This window comes from Camelus dromedarius, chromosome 23 (assembly GCF_036321535.1).
Source record: "Camelus dromedarius isolate mCamDro1 chromosome 23, mCamDro1.pat, whole genome shotgun sequence".
NCBI classification, from domain to species: Eukaryota; Metazoa; Chordata; class Mammalia; order Artiodactyla; family Camelidae; genus Camelus; species Camelus dromedarius.
Window position 1 is genome coordinate 18,370,161 of NC_087458.1, and position 18,041 is coordinate 18,388,201.

The 18,041-nt window shown below is 38.1% G+C and overlaps 1 protein-coding gene across 15 annotated transcripts in view; it reads left to right on the plus strand.

The window, feature by feature from the left end:
- The first annotated feature begins 403 nt into the window (after nt 1-403).
- The window catches only part of PRRC2C (proline rich coiled-coil 2C), an 85,046-nt gene continuing 67,408 nt past the window's right edge, over nt 404-18,041 (plus strand). For 7 of the 15 annotated variants that reach the window (XM_031435772.2, XM_064477985.1, XM_064477981.1 and 4 more), the window contains exon 1: nt 439-668. The gene's annotated coding sequence lies outside the window, so the exon portion shown is untranslated. Of the gene's footprint in view, nt 669-18,041 lie in introns of all 15 variants that reach the window. The other 8 variants (XM_031435771.2, XM_031435773.2, XM_031435778.2 and 5 more) reach the window with 3 other exon arrangements.

Below are 18,041 nucleotides of genomic sequence, written 5' to 3' on the forward strand. Positions count from 1 at the left end.
TCATAGTGTATTTATCTGTATCTTTATCAACGGACAGGTTTGGGTATGAATATTGTGTAGGTGCATTTCTGGAAAATATCAGGATATTGTCAAATACCAAGGTTAAAGATTAGGTACGGCTTACTTTTGATACACACTGCCAAACCGCGGGTTGAACCAATTCACACACCTATCCAGCACATCCAAGAGTGCTCACTTCCCTGAGGCTTATCAACCTGTAATCGAGGTCTCTTTAAGAGCTCCTGGACAGGTCTCAGGAGAACTCTACCCTGCAGCGGGAGCTCTGATTGCAGGGACTCCCTCCGTCCAGCAGAAGGCGCCGTCGCCTTCCTCCCTGGTTGGGCCGCCACGGAGACCTCACGTGATCCGGCCGTCTCTGCGCCGGGGGGCGGTCTTGCGGGGATTTGCCTGACGTACGCCGCCGCATGACGTCGTACGTAGGGGCTGGCTAGCCGCCATCTTGCTTCTTTTTCTCGCTCGCTGTCTCCCTCTCGGGAAGCAGCGAAAGTGCTTTGGCGGTTTGTCCATCCGCAGCTTCGGCTTTCCGGGTTCGGTGGTCCTTCCAGCCGCCCCCTACCCTTCGCCTCCCCTCCCCCTTCCCCCGATCAGAGCTCGGCGGGGCCCCTCGAAGTGCGCCAGCACACTCAGCTTGACACTCACCCTGGCCGGTAAGGAAAGCTCGGGCGTAGGAGCTGCGACCAAAGCGGGCCCCATCCGGAGGGCTGGCGCGGGGCGGCCCGGGGCGTGGGAGCGCACCCCGGTCCTGGCCCCCGGACACGGGGAGCCGCGTGGACAGGGCCCTGGGTGGGTCCGGGCATCCCCGTTTCCCCTTTGGCTGCCATCATCTCTGTCCGGGGGAGCCTCGGCCTCCTGCTCGGGGAGCGGGAAACCGGAGTCACACCCGCCCCATGTGGTCTGCAGCGGGAGTTCCGGACCCGTCGGTCTCCTCCTACCCAGGCCCTGCTCGGGCCCTGCGGGGGGATTACTCGCGTTGCCGGGTAAGGGAAGGGAGTTTCCTTCCCGTAGGACAGGCGGGTGCGCGGTCTCTTTTCTAGTGTGGGGATGCGTCCCCTAAACAAGTCAAGGGCTCTCCTAGGGCCTTCAGTGCTCACCTCTTCTCCGTGGGTGGTGACGGTGAAATTTGCAGTGAGCAGTGTGCGGGAGAGACCCGGTTAAAGACCGGGCTCGGTGAGAGGCTCTTCGGGGAATCAGGACCAACCCTACTTCCGCTAGGGCTGTGCTGCCCCAACTCCAGGGGCGGGTTCGGAGAGTCTATTCGCACCCTGGGCCTCTGCATCCCCGAACCTGCATGCTGAACCCCACTCTGCAGCTTATTCTCTGAGATGGCATTAGTATTGATGTTACGGCAAAGCCCCCGCTTTAGGACTTGAAGAAAAGGGCACGGAGGCCAGTAAGAACGCTGATAGATTCTTCCTTTGCTTGAGAAGAATGCGTCTAATTCCTTTAAAGGGTTGCATATTTGTTTTAACTTGATCTGAGATTTTTTTTGAGCTTTCTGACATGCCTGATGTTTGCTGTCTTCTAAAGCTACCCGGATTTCCGCATTGGCCGATCTTCAGCCTAGGTCTGTAGATTCATACCTCACCAGGGTGCTTGGAATTGTACAGTAGGCGGCTGTGCTGTAAGATTTTCATTTGGAATGCACCAGAAGAATCCGGGATCCTTGATTAGGTGCTTGATAGCTTACTCCTGCAGATAAAAATGATAGGATGATGCTTAAGGGTCCACCAAGCTTAACTCTAGCATTTGTTAAAAGTAGATTTAACCTCCTCTGTTGGTAATTAAGATGCTGCTCTGACTGGAGCCATTTTTAGGTGTGTGTCACAGATGCACTGCAGCATCTTTTCTGGCCCACCTCAGATGCATTGTTCCCCTAAAAAAAAAAAAAGAGGAATAGATTAAATTTGAGTTCTATCTCTAGCGTATATTCAAATAGTTATTTTCTCCTTGCCTATAATGGAATTTTCAAAATACAGACTTTTTACTTTTATTTTTGGTCTAGTGGGCTTATATATGTGGCTGTTCTCCCTCCTCCATAGTTGACCGTTTACTATGTACTGAGCACAGAAATAAGACCTTTACACACATCCTCTTTGTTAAAACTACAGCAAGCCTTTGAGGGATGTGCTGTTGTCATCCCCATTTCACAGATGAGTAAATGAAATCTGAGAAATTAGTTGGACCATGGTCACACAGCAGTTATTGATGGTGCTGTATAGACTCAAACCCAGATGTCTAAACCCAAAAGGGTTGCTCTAAGCCATCAGACTGCCTCTCTGTTCCTCGTAGTTTTATGAGTTCTAGTAACTAAGATGCAGCATTATTAACCTAGTTTTTGTTTTGCTTTATCCGGTATAGAAACATTGTTGCATGTGAAGGTTAAAGTGTTGCGATATGTAAAAAAATTGTTTATAGCTGCTTTGGGGATGGGTTAGAAGCTGATTATTGTGCCCTTTTCCTATATAAAGGTCAGTTGAGCAAGACCCTAACTCTGTAGTAAGACACAATTTTTAAATTTTGATTTCTGCGCTGTCTTTCCTCATCTGTAAAATGGAGATAACAGTACCAGCAATCCAACAGGCTTGCTGTGGGATTACAAAGACAGCGTATGTAAAAGGCTTATTACTGTGCTCAGTACATGGTAAAAGGTCAGCTAGTCGTGCAAGGAGAATGACAACACTGCTAGAAGAAAATACTCTCCTCCAAGCAGAAGGTAATCTGAATATTTTTAGAATGGAGTATACATTCTTTGGGAACTTAAGAAGTGGTTCTTCTTTTCTTTTCTTTTTTTAGGCTTTTTAGACCTAAATATCTTTTAAAAAAGGAAAAAAAGTATATACTTGATTTTGTTTCTTAAAGAGTTCGTTATGCTCTAGTCAGTACCCCTGGGATCAGTGTATTATGCATAGTGAAAATACAGAAGTTATGGCTCATTCCAACCTCGTGTCCCCTCAGTCTACTCCATCCCGCAGTACTTACTGGTAAAATGTCTTTGAGGATTATATTATGTCCCCCTTTCCCTCCTAGTGATTGCCTCCCGTCCCCAACCCCCCACCCCCAAACATCACTTTAGTTTTGTAAGTCAGTTGAGTAATTTGTGTTTCAGAGGCTATTTATGCCATATTTGTGTAAGTCAAGGATGGATCATTGATAAAATGTTGACACAGATTGGTTCAGAACCCTATTCTTAATGAGAAGGAGATGTAAAAGTTATGTCTGGTTGAGTTATGACTAATACTTTAAGTAAAGTGAGACTTGTCACCTTTGAATAGGGTAACACAGTGAAAGCTTATCTCAGTCTGTGTTAACTGTTGCTTAGAAGTCTTGAGAATTAGTAAGTTTGTTTTGAGTCATACATTTAAACATTCTCCATAATGTCATTGATGAATCAGTCAGGATATCTTTTTGGGTAAAGTGTTCTCCAGAGGGCTAAATAAAAACAGACCTTTTGGGCAGTTATATTTCTAGTCATTATCTTGCTCTAGGTTGACAGAATGCATGTCAAGTTTTGGGGGGCCTGTGTGTGTACATATTTGCTGGAAAATCAGATCAAACAAGGGCTGTTACTGAGTTTCAGCATTTGTCTAGTTAGCAAACAAAAACTTTTATGTGGTTAGCATATACCTAGAGTTGAACACAGGCTAGCAGTGGAGTTACTATGTCGGTGTACTGTAATGTACTCACCCTCGTGTGGTGCTAGTAGGTGCTCTACGTTTAAGAGGGATAGGCCATAATCAGCATTTGTGGGCACATCTAGTATTAAAAAAACACTGTTGTGTATCATTTACACAATGTAGTATCCAGTAGTTTTCTATTTTCTTATCTGTGTTCTAATATTAGTCTGTTTGCTTTTACTAGACTGTTTCCATGTCCTTATCACTTCGTACAGTGGTTAGCTATACCTCGAGTTTATTATATATGTATGAGTGAAATTAGGAACCACAAAGAATACACCCACAATTAAGAGTCAACTGACAAATATCTTAGTGGAGCAAAAGAATAGGTATCATTTTTCCTCTTTCTTTATCTAATAAAATAGTATCAGATGCTTTCAAATAGTTTGTGTAGCGTGCATTGTGAGATTCATTTGCATCAGATTATGCTTCTTAATTTTTAGGTTTATTCAACAAACATTAAAGATTCTTTTAATTTTGTAAGGCCTAGTGCATCAGGAAAGTGGCTTTTGGTTCCTACTGCCAAGATGTTCGCAGTCTTAAGGATTAATATTAAAAGTCATAGTGTAATCTTTAGATTCATACCAAAAGTTAAAGGTAGCAAGCAGGTAATGTAAGTTTGCAGCAGAAAATCCAAATATGGAAAATTGTTTATAGTATAGATCAGGAGCCCAGTTGATTACAAATAAAGGCATGTGGCCAGAAGAGACTAAGAGTAATTTTTCCCCCATTTGTGTGTGTGTGTGTGTGTGTGTCTTTTATTGAAGTATAGTTAGTTTACATGTTGTATCAATTTCTGGTGTACAGCACAATGCTTCAGTCATACATGAACATACATATATTCGTTTTCATATTCTTTTTCACCGTAAGTTACTACAAGATTATCGAATATAGTTTCCTGCACTATATATAGCATGAACTTGTTGTTTACGAGTAATTGTAATTATTAGTATTTTGTAAGCACTTACCATGCCAGGCACTGAGCTGATAACATTTTGTGGATTATCTCTCGTTCCATATAGTAAGCCTAGGATATGGATTATTTTATTCCCATTATACAACTAGAAAATTGGAATGTAAAGAGATTTAGTAATTTGTTCCAAGTTACTAGCTAGGGAGATTTGAATCATTGACCCAGAGCTTGAGTGTTTGACTCCTATATAATACATGGATTACCCAGTGGCCAGTGTTTCCCAGGCTTAAGTCAGTCGCAATTTTTGCTTTATTTTCAAACCGTCTATCAATTTTTTTTTAATTCAGTGTATTGTCTTTTATTTAATTAAGTTAATTTAAAAGGAAAATTTACATGATTACTGGTATTGCAGTCCCCCCCTTCCATATGTCTCAAAATAAACATGTAATTTTCAATATTCCTCCATGGGCCACTTAAAATCATTTAATATACCATCAGTAGTCATTTTTATCCCTTTTGGGACATAACTGCTGTGAGAAATGAATACTGGTTTGGATCAGGCAACAGTTGGAATTAATGAAGACCAGAAGTGTTGAAAGCCTAGAAATGGGATAAATTCATCAAACAGGAAATAGCAGCATTACAGGAGTAGAGATATAAATTAGAACCTTAACTGCATATTAGGGACAACCGTTTCCATGATGAACTGCAACATGGAGTGGGTTTATTTAGACAGAAATGTAACAGGATGTCTGAGACACTGTATGACAGGAGAAGGAGAACAAGAATGAATAACTGAAGAAAAGTCATTACAGAAATAAGGGTGGAAGAGAATAATAAAAAAAATAGGATTATTAGAGCCAAAAGTAGCAGAGTTCAGAAAAATATGTGCGAAATGGCTCTTGTGGATTTGGCTTGAGCAAACCTTGGTGACCCTAAGAAACTTTAGGTCAAGTAATGAGGGTGAAAGTTTTATTCAGCAGGGAGGAATAAGTAGTGAGACCTCTTGATTTTTTAGGTGTGTTGAGTACTCAAAATTAGCTATGGACTAGGAGTTTAAAAACTTAGGTTTAGTCCCTTTGTCATTTTGTGCCTGCTGTTAAACTTTGGGAGTAAGTGACTTTTCTTCACATTTTGGGTACACTGCATTCATCTGTGCAGTAAGGGTAATACCCGTTTTCCCTATCTTAGAGGAGTGTTATGATGATCACATTGTGTTTCCTGTTTCTCTAATTTAATATTTGATGTCACATGGGTCTTAACCACATTTAAAACAGAAAAGAGAACAATGAGAAGTAGAAAGTTAAAGGTAAAGGGAGGACAAGTTCCTGATGAGATTGTAAGATCCCCTCATGGATGCACTTGTAGTTTAGAGAATGGGTGCCTAGGGAAGCTAATAACTGATCTTCCTCCCTCCTCCTTTCCTAATGAATAATCTGAAAGTGCAGGGCTGCTGTATATGGTTGTACCATCTGTGTGCTGCACAAAGATGCCAGGCTGAAGGAGGCAACAAGGACTGAAATCCAGCCCATGTTTTGCTTGCGGAGTCCTGTGCCCTGCCTGGTTAAGGCTTCCTGGGGGAGGTTGCACCTGCACATCCCCTCTCCCTCCCAAGGCATCAGCCCTCTCCCCAAGGAGTACCTGTGTCTTCCCAGAGGGTATGTTTTTCTATTTGCGTAAAGACCCTGTGGAGGCCTGTGGATGCTCCAGAAGGCTCCTTGAGGAGACATATTAAGGACACATGTAGAACAACATCAAAAACAATTGGGAGGCTGGAGAAATGGTCACTAGGAACAAAAAACTTAGAACTTATTGGCAAATGGGTTAAGTTTTAAGTTTGGGCAAGTAGAAAATTCCGGTTTGCCCATTGCATTTTAAAGATGTGCATTGTAGCTTATTAAATATTTCCAATAATTGGGAAACAGTATGAATATAGCATATGGATTGTCAACTTTCAAAGAGGAAAGAATATACCAATAAAACTATCCTTAACACAATTTAATCTTCAAAAAACCACTTTGTAATTTTTCAGTTCCAATTACAATTTGTGTTTTTTTGCAATGACTATTGTCTCTTGATCTGTATTTTTAAATAACTAATGTTAGGTTTAAGTTTTGCAGATCTTAACTGAAGAACACAATATGAAGAATTACTTCTGAAGGAACAGATAAAGGAATTTTATTTTAAAAACAGGGAAAAGATGCTATTGAAATGAGGCTTTTGACAGAGGTGGAAGGTTGATTATATTGCTGTATGAGTGTTAAAATTTAAATGATGAAAAGTTGTATTTTTTTGGTGTACAGTTCTATAAGTTTTAATATGTGTGGTTTCGTGTAGCCCACACCACAATTAAGATACAGAAAGTGGAAAGATGAAATATCTCCCAACTGTAGAGTCAGAGTCCTCTGATATTTTGGAGACAAAGAAACTCCTGCTGAAGAAAGAACTATTTAGTAAGGATTAAAAAGTCAAGAATAGCCTTTATGTGCTGATTGCTTGATTTCCTGGCCAGAAAATAAAATATTTTGATTGTATACTTATATTTATGATAAATTTGAAGACATGGAAAAAATGAAAGTAGGGGAAAGAGATGAGTAGGTTTACATGTCTCAAGACAGGATATTTTAATGATAGAGGAATAGAGCCAGTGCTTGGTAGGGAGGCATGCTAACCAATTCTCAACACTGAAGAATTTTAAACTTAAAATTCGAACCCTTAAAGGCAGCCTTTTAGTTATATGAAAGGTTTAGAATAATTCATGATATTGGATGAGCATCTTAAAGAGAATGCTTCTCTTTTTTCTCCCATAGTATCCAACATACTTTCCTTGCAGAAAAGAAAGTTGACTGAGAAATGTGTGTATGCTTTATTTTTTATTTGCAGTATATAAGTTTTGAAAATATTATTGCCATTTATTAAGCTCATTATTAAGCATCAGACACCATCTATGAGCTTTATGCACACTTAAATCTCACAACAGACTGGGAAGATACTTTAGCCCACAGATGAGGAAATAAAAATTCAGAATTAATTTAATGACTATGGGAATACTTGTGCCATAATATACATAGACAATTACTCTATAAAAACATCTAGCTACTAAATGTTAGAGCTGGAATTTAAACTGATCCACTTTAAGAGAAGTAATTGTGTAATATGAACAGTTTTTATATATTACATGTTGTCAGAAAGAGTACTCTGGCAGTCACCTCATCAAGTAAATGATAGATACACAGCTTTGCTTTGCTAGAACAGTAATTTATAGTACAGATTTGATAGCTACCTTTCTTTTCTGGTGGTTAAGGCTTTCTTGGCCCCAGAAACTTAATTCGCATGGTTTGATCTAAGAACAGCCTAAGCCCTTCTACCATTTTTATTAAAACTCCAACAGATGTATTTATATCACACTTTGTTTTTTAAAGTGATGATTTTTAATGCTTTTGCTGTAGTGCTATTTGTAGTAGAGGTATTCAACATATGGTGGTATTCTTAGCTTAATATAGTGGCAAATGTGATCTTAAAAATATTGGATGTCACTCTTGACTTCAGAATTACTAAGTGATTATAACTATTGGAGATGGAAGTGACCTTAGAAGTTTGACCAGTTCAACCTCTCACTCAAAGCAAAAATTACCTTTTAAGATACTTCTGATAAAGGCTTATCTTGCTTTTGCTTGTATGTACCTGGTGCCCAGGAGGACACAGTAGTCAACCTTTAACAATCATATTTTAAGATCTTCTAAATTTCCAAATATTTGAATACCACAATAGCATTCAAACTTCACTTTCTCTTGGATTCCATCATTTGCACTAGCTAGGTTTTGGCTTTCTTTGCAGAAGTCTGCGCCCCCTGACGCCCCCCCCCCCCCCCCAGGAGACAGTTAATATATCTTCACAAGAGTTATTGTATCTAAGAAACAAAACAAACTCTGGGGATGGAACAGTAGGAGATGTAGGAAGCACCCTTCTATCACATACCACATGGCATTGCATGCAAATTTTTTTGCCTCAGTAAAATTACAAATCATTTCACAGCATTTTGCATTGCTTGGCAAAGGGTGAAAAGTAGAGAAAACTATGAGTCTAAGATAACTTGTTTCCACCTATCATAAACTGAACAGTTAGAAAATTTTTCCTTTGTATCCAGTTTAGTTTGTTTTTTAAAAGCCCAGAATTGAGCATAATACTCTGAAGAATGTGATAAACACAAAATTCAGTAGAACTGTTAATAATTCCAGATTTGTGCATTAGATTTCTATTAAAGTAGCGATTTTATAAAGCTGTATTGTCACAGTAGCTGTCCCCTGACAGACTATTTGATATTAACAGGCTGGGTCTGTATTATGTATTTATGAAATTCAGTTCTTTAACTATGACTATTTAACTATTATTAAATCCAGTTTAATTCTGCCCAGCATTCTGAGACCTTTTCAAATCCTAAGAAAGTCATAGAATGCATTGTTACTCCTTTGGATGTATGTATCATATGTGTTGTCTTTCCAGAGAGAGAGAGAGAGAGAGATACAAGTCAACTTATTTACAAACCAGAAATAGACTCACAGACATAGAAAACAAAGTATGGTTACCAAAGCGGGGTGGTGGGCAGGGGCAGGTAATTAGGAGTTTGGGATTAACATATACACACTAGATAAACAACAAGGTCCTACTGGATAGCACAGGGAACTGTATTCAATATCTTGTAATAACCTATTAATGGTAAAGAATATTTGGAAGTATATATGTATAAATCACTTTGCTGTACACCTGAAACTAACACAACATTGTAAATAAACTATACTTCAATTAAAAAAGAAAAAGGGAGGGTCTAATGTATTCATTTTACAGGTCACATTACTTCATATTGACCACATTCTTTGAATATAAAATAATTTTCAACCTCAGATATTCTATGATTGTCGTTTGTCTTGTATTTATTTAAGGAGGAGTGTGTAAAGGCTAGTACTTTAATAAATGTGTTTAAAAAGTAACACTTTTTAGAAAGGTTATATTTTGAATGCTGATTGACCTGAAACTCAGGATTGTGCTGAATGTCTTGACTTTCTAATTTTAAATGGAAAATTTAGTTAAAATTTGAGTGATACAAAGGAAATTTATTTATCACCGTTCTGGAGGCTCGGAAGCCCAAGAACAGGGTGCCAGGGTAGTCGGGGTCTGGTGAGGTCTCCCTTCCTGGCTTGCACATGACTGGCTGCCTTTTAGCTGAGTCCTCACTTGTCAGAGAGAGAGCTCTGGTGTCTCTTCCTCTTACAAGAGTAGTAATCCCATTATGCGGCCACACCCTCATCACCTCGCCTAAACCTGATTATCCCCCCAAAGCCCTCTCTCCAAGTATATCACATTGGTAGTTCGGGCTTTAACATGTGAATGGCGGGGAGGGGACACACACAATTCAGTTCGTCACCCCACCCCTGCCTTTGCAGTCTATAGTGCATTGATTCTGATGCTTTTTATATTATTATACTTCAAAATGATGTTTTTACAACAGATGGAATACATTTGTTAATTGAGATATTACTGTTTTGTTGCTTTAATTTTTTATCCTTGATATTTTACTCCATATTGTAACAGTAAGTTTTGATAAAGAAACTTGGAATCTTTTTAAAGTCTCTTGGCCTCAAGTGACATGTTACTATATTTTTTTAAGGTTTGATGCTTATCTGACCTGTGAAGAGCATTTAATTCTGGTTTTCTTATGGTGCGGTTACCTTGGGTACAGGCTTTGGCATCAAGCCTGAGTTTAATCGTGGCCCCATCACTTCCTAGCCTTATCAGTTTCACTCCTCTAAAGCTGTTTCTTCATTAGTAAGTTTTAGTGACTTGGGCTTTGAGATCTTATTCCACAACCTGATATTTTTACACTATACTACATGTTTAGAGCTCAGATTTAAAATAAAAATTTGGCTTCAAGAGACCTTGCTAAATTAGAATGTGTAGAACTTGGATCCCTCTTTATGTTAGAAGTGGGAAAAATGAGTATCAAAGATTACTCAAGGTTTTAAACCAGAGTTTGGGGGAAATGATTATGGTGAGGTTGAGCAGAACATGTTTGGGGAAACAAGCTTTTTTCTTTTTTTAATTTTCTTTTGAGGTGGGTGAGGAAGAACAATCTTAGTCTCACAGAAACATTGTAAAACTGGCACAAAGAATTTCCATCTTCATCCATATTCCCTGATTGTTAATAGCTTGCTGTATTTGCTTTACCATTCTCTGTGTGTACATGTACCCGTGCACAGTCACACATACGATGTGTGCCTGATGTTTAATGTCTGCTGTCTAAACCCTGTCATCACCTGTAATCTTAAATTCAAATCACAAGCTCCTATGCCTCCACTTTTCTCACTCAGTACATTTTCTCCCGTTGTTTTTATTAAATGAACAAAACAATCCATAGTAAGCTTGACTCAGCGAACATTCAGTAATCACTATTGTTAGAGCCTTTGTTCAACCGTATTGAAATTTCCAGTTCCTTCCCCTCTCCTCCTATTCACTTCCAACTTCTCTTACTTCATTCCCAGGCTTAGACTTCATGAAGTGTTAACTCTAAGCATTTTCCTGGCAATATTCTCGTCTCCCTTGCTTTTCTTTACGCCGATCTGGACCAACTTTAATTCCTTACTCAATTCAGCTGCTGTGTGCCTGCCACTACTCCCCTCTCCTAGGGGAGGGCATTGTTGGGAGTCTTCAAACTGCACAGACTTGGGAATACTGTGTATTCCTGGGCTACAGCTTCTACTGAGGTGTCAGTGCCTTATTTTCCTGGTTGACTGTCTTTCCCCCCAGTTCTTTGCGTATCTTTTCCAGCCATCTCAAATTTCCAAACAGAGATCTGCACTTGGTTGATGAGGACAGCATGTCTCTCACTTGTTCCTTGTAGTGCCTGACAATATAGGAGGCACTGGAAAAGTATTTGTATGAGTGAATGGGGGAATTAAACATTTCAAGTTTGTAGTTCTGTCAAGAAATTTAAGTGAAGAATTTTTGTTCTATGGGCAGTTGAAAATGTATGTCTGAAGATTGTAGCTTGAAGGAAAGTTTGGGAATTAACCTTACTGAAGCAGCAGAGGATGAGATGGCCAAAGAGGAAAAAGCACGTAGAGGAGAGACTGCAGAAGGAGTTAACATTTGTGTAGAGGGACAGAAAAAAATGAGACGTGTCAGAGTCACAGAAACCAAAGAAAATGGCTTACACATTAACTTTTTGTGTTTGCGTGTCATACTCAACTATTATTAATTAATAGTAGATATTCTTCCTTTATTTGTTATGTAGAACATTTGTTGAATGTGTCCAGCATCCTCCTCAGGAAATAGTTTCAGTTTCTTTTTAATGTTAACTATTTAAATGAGTGGGGCATTGTGCTGTATTTCCCTGAGGAACTAAGTGATCACCATAAGAATAATGAGAAAGAGGCAAAGAGAGCTTGGCTGCTTAGAAGCACATTGAGGCCAGAAAGATTATGATTCTGTCATTTAACTGAATTTAGCAAATTGGTGATTTGCAAAAGTATAAGTTTTTTTTTCAAATAAACTAGATTTTAAATATCACTTAAATTGTTTTCAGTATCAAATACTTTTGAGTCCTTTTTTAGTGGTAAATGAGTGACCTTAGAATCTTACAATTTTCCACTGAAGGAATTTTAGAGGTGGTGGCTGATCTCTTGATGTGGAAACCCTTTACAGTTCCCCGCCACACACACACACAAATTTTCAGTCTACAATACCTATCCTTTCATGAAATCCATTTTTTTGTTACCACTGTTCAGTCATTCTTTCATTTCAAAAAGTTGATGTTTATATTACGATAAACCATTGCCTTCCAAATTTCCCTTAGACCTTTTGGAAACAATCTGTTTGCTTTAAAAATACTGACTTTTTTTCTCCATTTCTTCCTTTCTTTCATCTTAACCTTTTTTCTTCCCCAAAGAAGTAATATATATTCATTATTCAAAATCTGGGGAGTACAGGTGCACGTGTTTTGCTACATCCAATTTCAATGGAAAAAAAAATGCTAGTTTCTTACCAGCATTGCAGTCATAGAACCTTGCATTTAGAAATATGGTTACTTTCTCTTACCTTAAACAGAGAAAGGAGGTGTGTTATTCAAAAGGCTTTTGCTTTTGCAGACTGACCCTCAGCCCTTAATGATATAAATGTTTAGGTACATAGTAGGCAGGGCAGTAATATAAAAAATACTCTTATTAATATACAAATAACAAAAAGCTTTTCAAAATTAAAAGTGAGCCAAGTAGAAGATACAGTTCCTTTGGTCTCCTATATCTGTACCATATGTTTTTTTTGAAATCAGAAGCTCGCAGGTTTGAAGGGAAATGCTCCTATTGAGTTTACTATTTCAGGGGTTTTTTGAATTACTAATTTATGTAAATTGTTCCATTTTGTTTCTTAAGATAATGGGTCTGCTGAACGCAGCCATGCATTTACTCAGCAGTTGAGATATTTTTGGATTATTCCCTCCGTTGACTCTTCATGGCATTTAGAATAAACTCAAGGGCAATACTCCTTATCCTAGCCCATGAGGTTCTGCAAAACGAGACTTCCGTGTACTCTTTCTCTCTTGCCTTGTCTCCCTCAGGCATGACCTTTACACTTGAACATTCTTTTCCCAGATCAAAGTTCTTTTGTTTTCTCCATGGTTCCCAATTGTGGCTATATTTCAGAAACACTTGGGGATATTTTCAAAGAATACTATCGCCTGACCCAGCCACAGAAATTATGATTTAACTGGTCTGGCATGGGCCCTGTACATATAGTATCATTTAAACCCCTCCTGGATAAATCTGAGCAGCCTGGGTTGAGAACCACTGATTGATTTCCTTAACTCATGTCCCCTTTTCAGAAAAGAGACCTTCACTGTCGTGTCTGAAGTCTCTTTCCTTTCTTTGCTGTCCTTTTACCCAGTTAAGTTTTGTTCATTTCCATATTTTTATTTATTTGTTTATTGTTTGTTAGAAGTTCCATGAAGGCAGAGGGCATCATCTATCTTATCATGATATATCCTGACATCTAAAACAACATCTGGCAGGTTTTTTTTTTCCAAGTTAAGCATTTATTTTTCAATGACCTGTGGGGAAACATTGAACAAGATGTCACATTTTCAGAGTAAAATTTAAAGTAAAAGAAACAAGCCAACAACAAAATATTTTTTAAGACTGAGATACAATTCCAAACTATTTCCTTATTTAAGAATAATTATTTCTGCAGAGCTGCACATTTTAAATACTATCAGTTTCTTTACCAAAAGTATCACTAGTATCACTTGAATATTTTACTTCTGTACAAAGATAGAGGCTAAAGAATGAACAGTAGTAGTTTAATAGTCTTTCTAAATCCCTGTGATTTAGATTTTCTCTGTGAGAGAAAATCTTTCATAAATTAATCTAATAATTAAAATTTATTAATAATTGTATGTTTTCTTTGTTATCCAGAAATGTTTAGCCTAATAGATGTCAGTTCGTGACTTATATATTATAATCCAGGGTTCAGTATAAAATTATAATAATGAAGAACCTGAATATTATAAAGATATTTAAGATTTAGACAATGGAATAAAAAATTATTCTTACAATTTCAAAAATATTGCTGAGTGCTTGTCATTATTTCAGGAAATAAAGATAATATATCCATATTTTAAGTGGAGTTAGAAGACAATGAGAACAGAACTGAGGAATTTAAATTTATTTTCTGTCCTCAGAAGCATTATAGGGAGTGAATATTTTTGGCTTAGAGAAAAAGATACAACCTCCTGGGACCACAAGTTTTCCTTCACAGAACTGCCTTAAAATCATTTCAGAAAAAAGTTGTTATTCATGGATTAACCCAAAGTCTTTCTTCCTTATTTTGCAAAGTGCCTTTCAAAGATAATAGGGTGAAATAAGGATCATAATATTGAAATATAAAAAGCAAGTGCATACATGCTGGTAAATTTACCTCTTGGAGATGTAATCACCTTCTTATAACCAATGGCAGTTTATTTGTTCTCAACACATTTGTTCCATAAATGTCGAATGAATGTTGTCACTGCAGTAATAAGGGATGTTCTCTCAGAAAGCTTGTTGTTTCAGCGTAACCTATAGAGGATTGCTTTGCTAAATTGTGTTTCAGACAATATGCTAATTGCTCCAGCAAGCTTTAAGAGTTTTCATTAATTGAAGTTTTAGTATCCAAGGGCAAGCACACACACGAGAGAAGATATGTTGTCCCTTGGAAATAGAGTTATAGACTGTGGGTTAGGTTCCCCATTGCCAGTGCTCGTAAGGAAGAGGCATTTTTCATTACCTTGCTTGCGAGCACCTTTGACGTTGTAAGGAGGAATAATGACAATGGTGTTATGCTCAGTGAATGTTCACTTCAAGTAGTTTTGTGTTTGTATTTATAGATTACTTTTCTTATTTTCATTTGTTGCATAAACTACAGGGCAGGTAAGCCAAATGAAACCTCATTCCCCAACTACTTTTTGTTTACCTGTAGTCTTTGATAATATTCTTGCATATTTTAGACATTTGTAATGCCAGTGAGGATAGATTTTTAAATTCTTTTCTTTTTACTTAACCATAAATCATACATTTTTGTATTTTTCTGGTCTTGAAACTTTTTTCATTTCAAGTCATTGCTCCTTAAAACATTATATATTATTTTCTATTACTAAATTGAAGAGCACTTATTATTTAGATTAAGATATTCTAGCATGTATAACAGAGTCCTTTATGATCAGCAGTGTCTACTGCTGATAATTTGTGGTACAATTTTGTAGACTTTTTCATACTTGACATGTATATTGTATTTTTCTTAGTATATATTGTTTTTAAAAATCATGTACTGTACTTTTTTGGGGGGGAAGGTAATGAGGTTTTTATTTATGTATTTATTTTTTTAATGGAGGTACTGGAGTATTGAACCCAGGACCTTGTACATGCTAAGTACACACTCTGCCACTGAGCTGTATCTCCCCCCTGTGCTGTACTTTTTTACTTTTATCTTGAATATCTTTCTGTACAAATCTCTGTTGTGTCTTTGTAAGTATCTCATACTACACCTGGCTAAAACAGAACTCTTGATTTCCCCTCTTTCCCCATCTTCCCTAAATCTGGGCCTCCCTACCTCACTTAATGTCCAGGTTTTCAAGCTCGGGACCCAGAGTGTCCTCGATTCCTCTTTCCTAGCCTCCTATATCTAGCTGAGCCTCGGCCGCATCATCTTGTGCCTAGGGTGTGGCAATCTATGATACCTCCACATTCCACCATTGGCCCCTACAATCCATTCTCCACATTGTAGCCAGAATGATATTTTTAAAACAAAAGACATGCCTCTGATTAGAATTCAGTGGTTTCCCATTGCTTTGAAGATAAAATTTTAAATCCTAATAGGCCCACCTCATCCGACCTCCTCTTTGTCTTTCAGTTCTCCCTTACCAGCTTCTGCCTCTCCAGCTTTTGTATTTTTGAACATGACTAGCGTATTACGCAGGAGGGCCTTTGCATTTGCTTTTCTTCAGGCTTGAAGCTGGCTTCTTCACCTTTGGATCCAAGTTAGAAGCTTTCTCCTCAGAGAGACCTTTAGAGATCAACTAATCTAAGGTAGTTCTACTCTTTCTTACTTTCTCATGTTATTCTGTTTGGTTTTATTTATAGCATCTGTCACCATCTGAAATTATCTTATTTACCTATTATTTGAATAACCAAACTAGAAAGTAAGACCTGTGTATTTATAGGCCACAGAATAGAATGCACAGTAGGTGTTCAACAAATGTTTCAAAATACGGATCACTTAATGACTGACATAAATAAATTTTATCACGTCCTATGTTGCAGTGAATATCTTTTCACATGCATGTGTATTTTGCACATATATGTTAGTATTTCTTTAGGATAGATTCTTAATGCTGCTGGATTCTAAACCATTCTTAGCTCACAGGACTTACAAAACACACCACAGGAGTCAGTTTGCCAAGCCCTGCCTGAATTGTCTCTGTTATATGACACCAGAATTCCTCTGTGAAATTACCTGGACCAGATACTTTTTGGGGTTGGGGACTTTTGAACAACTCTTACTTTTTACCTGTTTATTTTGAACCAAATTTGGTAATTTCTGTTTTCCTAGAAAACCCTTGTTTCAAGTCCTCTCTTCATGTCCTGTGTGTATTTTATATCATCTTTCCCATTCTAAAGTTAACTTAAAATTAGAGTGATTCAGCTTATATATATTATTTTTTCCAGAAGAACTAACTTTTGAATTTATCAATTCTGTTTTTTTTTTAATTTGATCTTTTTTGCTTTTTTGGGTAACTTTTTAAACTTAATTGTTGTATCTGATAATGAAAATACTTAAGAACTGAATTATATGATTATATATACAAATTTTAATGAGAGGTCTGTTGTTCATTTCCAATTGATTTTCTTCTACAGTTCTAGTTTTGTCTGTTGGTTAACTTTGTAACCACAAGAATCTTAAACTGTGTTCTTATCAAACCCAGGAAGAAAAACAGTTCATTGTTTCTTGGCTTATTATGACATGTTTTTCTGCTCCTGTTTTGGCTCTATTATTACATTGTTGTTCATTATTCCTTTTCAGGGATACTGATTTGTCCAATTTCATATCTTGCCAGCTTGTTTCTCTCCCTGCCATCTCCCCCTTCCTTTATACAAAAACAAAAACACTCCTATGTCTCCCATACTCTTAATATGCTACCTTACTTCTGGCATTTCTGGTCTCCACGTGTGAAGGGGGGTGCTCCGCACCACCAAGCAATTAGATTCTCCAGCCACTGTCTGAGTGTCCTAAAATTTAACTCAGTTCTGATACTATTTGCTTGGAGATAGTATCACATCCCACAGATCAGTAAGGGCCGAGTCCCACGAGACTGCCCTCCCCAGCACTTCAGATGCCAGTCAGAAGTCCAGATTGTTACCTGTGCTGCTGGCTGACTGGCTGGCTAGCTAGAAACCAGAGGTCTGGTTAATTTGCTAAAACAGTTCACAGAACTCTGGAAAACAGTTTACTTAGTACTAGATCACCAGTTTACTACAAAGATACTAAAGAATACAAATGAACAACCAGATGGAGAGATGCACAGGCAAGGTCCAGAAGAGCCCCAAGCACATGAGCCTCTGTTCCTGTGTAGTTTGTGGGGCTCCGTACTCCAGGAAGTGTCTCTGACCTTAATGGAGGCGTGGGTGATTAAATCATTGGCAATTGATGATGGATTCAAACACTGGCTTCCCTCCCCTCGCTGGAATCACTGCATTAACATACACTCAGGTGTGGTGGAAAGGAACTTGTTATGAATAATAAAAGACACCTTTATCTCATTATCTAGGCAATTCCAAGGGTTTTAGTCCTGTGCTGGGGTTGGGGGGTGAAGACCAAATATAATTTTCTTATAAATCACAATATCATATCTT